This window comes from Apium graveolens, chromosome 3 (genome assembly GCF_009905375.1).
Source record: "Apium graveolens cultivar Ventura chromosome 3, ASM990537v1, whole genome shotgun sequence".
NCBI lineage: Eukaryota > Viridiplantae > Streptophyta > Magnoliopsida > Apiales > Apiaceae > Apium > Apium graveolens.
Genome location: NC_133649.1, coordinates 49,831,989 through 49,841,116, shown reverse-complemented (window position 1 = coordinate 49,841,116; position 9,128 = coordinate 49,831,989). Strand labels below are relative to the sequence as shown.

The following is a 9,128-nucleotide window of genomic DNA, read 5'->3' as shown; positions in this document are numbered from 1 at the left end:
TGTTTTAATGGGGAAAGTTTTTCTATTTTGATTGATCATCTTATTGTTGGTAAATAAATGTGTTCGATTTCTCATACATCGTAGGTCTATCTGGCTTTTGATTTTGCGAAGGAAAGCTATCGAATCGAACTTAGTCGTAGGCTTTAAATAGTTAATGTAAGTTTTATAATAAATAATCGCAAAGGAGATAGAATGCCGTAAGTGAAGTATTTGTGCCGCAGTTTGTAAGCTGCTTACGTTTGCTTTCTAATAAAATATCTATGTAAATAAACCATTTGTGCCGCAGTTTGTATGCTACTTATATTGGCTTGATACCAAATAACTATTTATGCCGTAGTCTGTAGGCTGTTTATGTTGGCTTGGTAACAAATAGTTATGAAAGCAAACTATTTGTGCCACAATCTGTAGGCTGCTTATGTCGTCTTTGTAACAAATAGATGTTGAACCGAATTACTTGTGCCATAGGCTGCTTTTGTTGGCTTAGTAACAAGTAATTGTGATGAGGGGTTAAGTCCGAGCCTTTAATGGGGTTTTTTAAGATATATATTTTTAAGGCATACATTAGTACGAAAAAGAACTAAAATGATTTAGATAGATATTTAAGCTTCTAATTACAAACTTCCAAAAGGTCATTCTAAAATATAAAAGAGGTACTTACTAGTAAAAGCATTTGAGGTGAGTAGCATTCCAGGTGCTGGGGAGAGGTTCTCCTGATAACTGGGGAAGATGGTAGGTGCCAGGTCGGGTGGCTTGGGTGATAACATAAGGGCCTTCCCATGTCGGGTCCAATTTCTTATTCTTGGCAGGGGTTGAAACAGAGGTTGCTCTAAGTACCTTATCTCCAATTTAAAACTGGTGGGGTCATACCTTGCTAAAATGAAGAGATGTTTTCTGTTATAGTTGGTCATACGTATAAGGGCATTCTCCCTTCTTTCTTCAAGAAGATCCAAGTTAGTTTGCAAGCCTTGTTGATTCAATTGAGGGTTATAACCTTGAACTCAGGAATAGGGTTCTCCAATTTCCACGAGTATAAGAGCTTCAGTGTAATATGTTAGTCGAAAAGGGCTCTCTCCGGTGGGTTTACGGGTATCAGTACGATAAGCCTAAAGTATGTTTGGCAATTCCTCCACCTAAATTATTTTCGGATCCTGTACATTTTTCCTAAGATTATGAAGAAGGCTTCGATTAGTGACTTCAACTTGGCCATTGGACTGTGGGTAGGACATAAAAGATCTTCGGTGTTGTATTATGTAGGTTGTTAGATATTCTTCAAAATCAGCCTCAATGAATTATCTTTCATTGTTAGTGATCAAGATGCGGGGTATGCCGAAGCGAGTAACAATGTATTCATGAAAGAACTTCCTACAAACCAAGGAAGTGGTGTGAGCAATGGCCTTGGCTTCAACCCACTTGGTCATGTAATCCACAACTACTTACAAAAATCAAATGTTCCCCTTGGCTGGAGGAAAAGGTCCCATGATATCCATTCCCTAAGCTTCAAAAAGAATGGTGGACAAAACTGTTGTAGGGAGCACCTGGGGCAATTATGGAACCCAAGTATGAAATTGACATTTAGCGCAAGTTTTGACATAGGCTAAGCAGTCACTTCTCAATGTAGGCCAATAGTATCCTTGTCTTATGATCTTGTGTGATAAGGCTTCACCTGAGGAGTGACTCCCACATATGCCTTCATGCACTTCTAGCATGCAATAATCCGCTTCAGCACAGTCAAGGCATTTGAGAAGGGGAGCTAAGAAAGACCGACGGTACAAGGTATCGTCTATTACCGTTTTAATATGACTTTATACAGCTAAACTGAAGGGGAAAGTTATTCATCAGTAGCAAGCTTTTCCAGAGTATTAGCCCTGTGATTTTCTCCTCTCAAGATCCCTTCGAGAGTAGCAATCTTGAATTCTAAGAGTCTGATTCAAGTTTCTTCCAAATATTTTATCATCAGAGGTGATTTAGCTATAAAACCTCCAAGCACTTGGTTCACAATAAGCTGGGAATCACTGTGGGATTTCAGATGTTGGACTTGTAGTGCCTTGGCTACTCGAAGGGTAGGTAAAAGGGCCTCATATTCAGAAATTGGTGGCAGGAAAGTCAAACTTTATGGATTGTAAAATCTCAAACCCTTCAGGACTTATCAACAAGACACCAGCTCCACTGCTATCAGAAATGGATGAACCGTCAATAAATAGTAACCAAGGAAGAGGAAGGTGTGTTAGCATTAGGTAATTCTTTGAAGGAGCATCAATCCCTGAGGGTGTAGAGATTCAATTAAGAAGTCATCCAAGGCTTGTCCTTTGATGGGCTGGCGGGGGAGATAGGTAATATTGAATTGGCTGAATTCTACGACCCAATTTACTAGACTTCCCGAAAGATCGGGCTTATGAAAGATTTTCCGTAGGGGGTCATTGGTGTATACTCGTATGTCATGTACTTGGAAGTAAGGACAGAGTTTCATGTTGCCCAGTAGAAGAGAATACACCATTTTCTCTATAGTGGGGTATCTTATTTTCGTGTCCCGTAAGACATGACTAACATAATATATAAAGAATTGTTTATCCCCTTCTTCCCGGATTAAGCACGAGCTCACAACTCCAAGGGCTACCGCCAGATATAAGTACAAAGGTTCACCAGGGAAAGGCCGGGAGAGGATTGGATGAGATGATAGGTAAACCTTTAGAGAATCGAAAGCCTCTTAATAAGAATGACTCCACTAAATCTCTTTTAATTTGTTTATCCCTTTTAGGGAATCAAAAAATGGGATGCTCCTTTCAGCTAGTATGGAGATGAACCTTCGCAAGGATGTTAGACACCCATTCAAAGATTGGATCTGTTTGGGAGTCGTTGGTGAAGGCATTTCCAAGATAACTCTCACTACACCATATATGGCTTATCGAAACGCCCCCCTTGAAGAATGTCAGCTAATATGTTAGCTTAGATATGGTACTTGCGATCTAATTTAACACTATATTTTCTATGTTACCTTAGCCAAAAATGTGGTATTGCATTAGGTAAAAAGTGTTGCAGGTTGCAACATTTTTATCAAAGTGTTACCTTAGAGTATTAAAACTTATAAATAATATCTTTTAAGATAAATTGGTAATTTAAATTATTATACAAGAATTTAAGGTGATTTACAAATTGAATATATGTAATATGAATGATGATATACAAATTTTATATTTATGAAATTTTTAAAAATTTAAAATAGGAATTTACAAAGTAGTAAAATTTGAAAAATATAAAGGTGAAAAGTAACAAAAATAAAAATTGTAAAAATCTCCCTCATTTAAAATGAGCACTTTTTTATTAGTTTTATAAATAAAGGATATTAAAAAAATGTAAACATACGAATTTATAAAATAATAAAATACGTTATGTTATACAAATTTTATATTATATATTATACATAATAAAATTAAAAAAAATAGAATTTTTAGAAGTAAAAAAATAAATTCCCACAATTTTCATATACGCACTTATACATACATTTATATTAAAATATAAAATATTGAAAAATGTAAATATAGAAATTCATATACACGATAAAATGAATAAGGTAAATATATATTTTTCTAAGCTAATTATGTGAATACCAAATTTGGGACCCGGTAAATTTTGTAAAGTGGGAAAATGAAAATTTTCCAACCCTGCTTCAAAATTTTTGGCCCAAAATGCGCGCAATTTTGAGCCCACACCACATGCCGGTCTCTTTCTCTCCTATTTTGTCACCCTCTCGCCGCCTCTCTCTCACTACCATCTCTCATTTTCTCCCTCGTTCTCTCTACAATTTTCAACCCATTACTTTCTTTCTCGTTACTATTTTTTACCACAATCAATCTACCTAACACTGGCTTTAACTTTTAATCTTAATTAGGGCTCAATTGATTTGAATATAAATTTAGGGCCCAATTAATTTGAATGTCAAATTAGGGTTTGTTCTTCATTTTGAGTTCAATTAATTTCCTATTTTTAATTAATCTTCTTCTAATCTCACTTATTAACACTATGAAATTTTGATGTGCTTTTCTTCTTCACTAATTAGGTTATAAATTATAACACTACGAAACTGTAGAAATAGGCGTGGGTTCAAAAATCAAGTCCTGGATCTTACAGTTGTTTGACACGGTAAACACCGTCTAGTAAGTGTTATTATTATTGTTTTTCTTAATATACATGAATGTTAACATAGATTAACAGCCTTCATTTGTAGATATATAAATTATTTTGCATTATATATTGATCCAGGACTTTATTTAATGCAACTGTTTTAGTTAATGTCATTTCTGGTAGAACTGATGCCATGTCTTGGATTTACATCGCGGTGGTGATATTTGCAATAGTGGTGGATCATGGTTTATCACCGAAACAAGATCTTTTGGCTTCTCTGTATTTAATACAAGGTTATCTTTACTTTCCACTAAACTACTTTTATCTTCCTTTTTACCTTTGTCCAAATGAATGTCATGTTGTTTCGATGACAATGATGTAGAAGAGGATGAACACTCTTTCTCATCCTTGCTGCGGAAAAACAAGAAAAATGTACTAAATTATTGCATAGTAACAATAAAACTTGACCGCGTACTGGACGTATATGAAACTGCATCATGATTCTCTATTGCGGGACTCGCTAGTGATGGAAGTTTTTCTTTATTTCTTTTGTTTACTGCGTCAAGGCTTTCTTATTTTAATTTCTGACTCCTCTTTCTTGGTATATGTTAACAAGCTGTTGGTTTTCTTTAACCAGCTCATATCTAATGTTCCTCTTTCACACAAATTGAGTAATTTAAATTATGGAAGTTGTTAGTAAATTGTTAAGTTTCCTGCAAGTTGCTTTACCACAGTGTTACATTTACATATTGAATTTGGTTGAATGTTTTTTCTAACTTCATGATGACCCTCTAATTGTGTTACTTTTATAGCTGCCTCGGTCAGACTACTATCATGAATGCTAAATTTGTATACTGAGAGATGCTTTTTTACTATTTATTAAATTTTGGTAACATCGATTGAAACCGATATTGTATAGATTTTTTTTTGTATAAGGCATGCAACAGTTTTGAGCTATGTAAGTAATTGAGATGTTAATTTTTTCTTGCTCTTCTGAAGTATTATACTACTGTGATCTGGCAGGTTCCACATTCTGTCAAACTTTGATGAAGGTAAGCACAGTTGTAGACGGAAACTGGAGCGCCACAATAATAGGCACTAAAGAAAATCTACCGATCCTAAGGGCCTCCCTGAAGGAGATGCTCAACCGCTTCTATCGGATGAAGATGCTGATGATGTGACTGTTGGAGGTAGTAATTTAGTAAATGGTTCTGCACATTGAATTTCAGAACTAGAACAAAAATAAAAGGTCTTGCATAAAGCCAAACATGATATCCGTCATTATTATAACATATTTTTGGTAAAAAAAGGAAATATATATTTGTCGGTTCTATGATATTTGGTTACTCTTAATGAAATTCCTTGACAATTTAAGTTGTTTGTTTGTATGTGGGCAAGATTAAGGCTACACAATGTACATAATATTGTGAAAATCTCAGTCTTTATCCATTTAATCTACATGTTGCTTAGCTTTCAAATGCAGCCACCTCCATTTCTATACATTAATATTCTTGCTTCGTCTTCTATTTCAGTTGAATTTTGTTTTCCAATTGTAAAGGAACTATATTTTCTTTTTTGAATTAATTATATTTATGTAAGGTGTATCTGGCCCCTTTTCAGTTCATGTAAAAGGATCAGTCTACATAAGTAATCATGCCATCTTTATGCTATTCTGTTGTGCTTTCATGCTTCACTTCAAGACTGTTGACTTTGAATTACCTAAAATAATCTGAAAGTATGTTTGGCTCGCTCGTAGATGATGTTTTACGAGTTCATGCCTACAGGTGATGATTGGGCTGTAAAGGCTAGAGCGTGGGCAGCTTCCGAGACTTCTTTAGACAATCAATATCCCCAGTCCCAATATACATCAATTAGTAGAAAAGAGCCTTGGTAGACTGATCTTCAAGGAACTTGTGTGTTTGGTGAAGGCATATATATCTCCCACAGGGGTTGTAGATATGTTATAATGTTTTATTTTATGTTTAAACATTTAAGAAAGAACATTGAATGTAACTAGTTTGGGTGATTGAATTATTGGATGAAATGGTATTTTTGTGTTAAGGATTTAGTTTTTTGGGATTGCATATATTTAAATAAAAAAATTTCATTTGTTCCTAAGAAAAGTATTATATTAGCTTCATAAAGTGTTACAGTAGGTTGTATAAAGTTGTACATGCCACGTGATGATGCCAGGTCACCATAGTGGGACCCATATGCCACATCACCACTGTGGGACCCACATGACACGTAACTACGGGGGGACCCTCATGCCCCGTCACCCTTGTGGGTCCCACATGCCACGTAACCACTGCGAGGCCCTCAGTGGGTCCCACTTTTTTTAAACATTTTAGAACTCTAAGGTAACATAAAAATCAAGTTACAACTGATCTCTCCTTTTGTTGCAATAGCAATCTATAATAACATAAAATACGATGTTGCCTTAGGCATCAAAGATGTTATCTTAGACCCCTAAGGCAACATTGAAAAACCTATCTTTAAGAAAATGTTACATTAGCTTAAAATTGGGGCAAGAGTAACATATTTACCCCCTAATGCAACATTTTTTTGGTGTTACGGTGGGCATTTTATGGTGTAGTGTCTAGTCTTTTCAGGATTCACTTATATGCCACGTCCATTGATCATGTGGCCCAAGAATTTTTCTCTAGACACTTTGTATGTACATTTGGAGGGATTGAGGCGAATGCCATGGCTTCGGATGGTCAAGAATGTTTCTCTTAAATCCTGAAGATGATTTTCCTTCTTTTTGGATTTCACAATCATGTCATCCCCATAAACTTCCAAATTTCTTCAGATTTGATTGGAGAATATTTTATTCATGGTACATTGATAAGTAGTTCCATCATTCATTAATCCCAGAGGAAGAACCTGATAAGCGTAAAAAACTTTGTGAGTGATGAAGGAAGACTTGGCTTGATCTCTTAAGGCCAGTTTGATTTGGTTGTATCCTGAGAAAACGTCCAGGAAATAGAAAATAACATTTCCAGCAGTAGCATCTACAAGTTGATCAGTAGTGGGGAGAGAATAATAATCTTTAGGTGTAGCTTTATTGAGGTCAGTATAATCGATACAGACCCGCCATTTTCCGTTAGACTTCTTCACCAATACAACATTGGATATCCATTTGGGGAACTGAATTTAATTGATGAAATTGGATTTCAGCAGTTTATTGATCTCTTCGTTAATGGTTTTTTGCCTCTATGGAGCGAAGTTCCTTCTTTTATGTTTTACCACCGTCTAATTAGGATCTACATGAAGTCGGTGGATAATAATGAACTAGTCAAGGTCGGGCATATCTTCAGGTTTTCAGGAAAAGATGTATAGAAACTCTCGGAGGAGATGGACAAGCTCTTGTTTTAAGGGATCTTGAAAACATGAACCTATAGCGATGCAGCGTGTAAGATCTCCTTATGTCAGCTCAATACTTTCCACGGGTTCTCCAGGATCAGCTTTAGGGGTATGGCATAATTCAGCCTTTGTCAAAGAAGTTTCTGATTACGAGAATGAGCTTTCTATCAGAAAATTTTGAGAAGCGACAAGGTCGTCTATCAATTTTCCTGGTCCCATGGCTGTGGGGAATTTCACTTTCATATGGGGGAGGATATGATCGCTCCCAAGAAAAACAAAGTAGGTTGATTGATGATAGCGTTGTATGAAGAGGCAATGTCGATGATTCAATACTTGACCATTGCAGTTATGTTAGGTCACACAACACTATAGAAGGGGGTTGAATACAGTGTAGAATACAATCAAATCGATTTCGAACACAAGTAACAGAAAACAGATGTATTCGATATAATAAACTTTGTTACAATGAAACTGTCCTCTCTCAGTGATGAACAAATATCACGAGAGCTTCTAGGTTACAATGTATGATCTTCTCGATAATGATAACACATATAGTGTAAACCTATGTATGTGTTTATATAGTACACAGTTACAAGATAACTTCTAATTGATATGGAATATAATTTTGTCTCCTAAAATATATCAATCAGATATCTTATATAATTCTTCTAGTCCTCTAACTCTTTCCTTGCATATCTTCTTCTTGTATTAGTCTCAATCTTTTTTCCTGTAAATCAGCTTCCTTCCTTAACTATAAGTCCTCCCGTACTTAAGTTCTGATATGACCTTAAGTCCTGATATGACATTAAGTCCTGACTTCCAGTAAGTACTGATTCCAGTAAGAACTCATATTTCCTGTTTGTTAAGATCTGAAAACTAAACATGAAATATATTAGACATGACATCTCAAATATATCCAACAATCTCCCCCAACTTGTAAATTATGCAAGAATGTACAAGTTAATAGATTTGATGATGTCAAAAACATTTAAGTTCAAATGCAATAAGAGTTTAATAAGACTATCAATTATAACTTACAGAACATCCAACTTTACCAACATCACTGGATCAATCTGAATCCATAATAATTCTTAACAAAATATTTCACCAACTTATCTTCAGCTTTTCTCAGAACTTCAACTAATTGTGCTTTGACTTGCATCAGTTCTTCTTCTTTACTATCACCAATTTGATAAAGGGTTGTTCTGAGAGCTTGAATGGATGTTCTTTCAAGTCCATCACCAAGTCTGATAACTTTAGGACGTGAAAAGTTTTCATTTTAACATAAGCATTTTCCTTTCAGAATTACTTCCACCTTAGCAGAATTCTTCAGCATAGGAATTTCCCTTCCATCATCTTCAGTAATTATTGGACTGTAATGAGAAGTCTTTGTACCAGAGATTCTGAGTAGATCTCTTATAGCCTTCAAAATATATTCTGACCATCTTCTTGTAACATCAGATTTTACTTCCAGAAGATAGTGAATATGTTGAATTTCTCTGACAGACTTCTTTAGTACATCAGTATCAGCTAGTCTATAAGTCCTTCCATCATTGAGAAATAAAATCAATTTCTCTTTAAGATTCTCCTTATCATGGGCATATATCACAACTTGAGCAGACAACACCTTGTCAAGGTGCTTT

The 9,128-nt window shown here is 35.3% G+C and overlaps 1 long non-coding RNA gene across 5 annotated transcripts; it reads left to right on the top strand.

Annotated features, from left to right (window-relative positions):
* The first annotated feature begins 3,718 nt into the window (after positions 1 to 3,718).
* On the top strand, positions 3,719 to 6,137 carry LOC141710710 (uncharacterized). 5 transcript variants are annotated; one of them, XR_012571024.1, is made up of 5 exons: positions 3,719 to 3,943; positions 4,055 to 4,137; positions 4,284 to 4,412; positions 5,143 to 5,309; positions 5,904 to 6,137. It is a non-coding gene; the product is annotated as an uncharacterized LOC141710710 (long non-coding RNA). The 5 variants fall into 5 exon arrangements; XR_012571023.1 differs by having other exon boundaries at positions 4,258 to 4,412; XR_012571022.1 differs by having other exon boundaries at positions 4,055 to 4,151.
* The last annotated feature ends 2,991 nt before the right edge of the window (positions 6,138 to 9,128 follow it).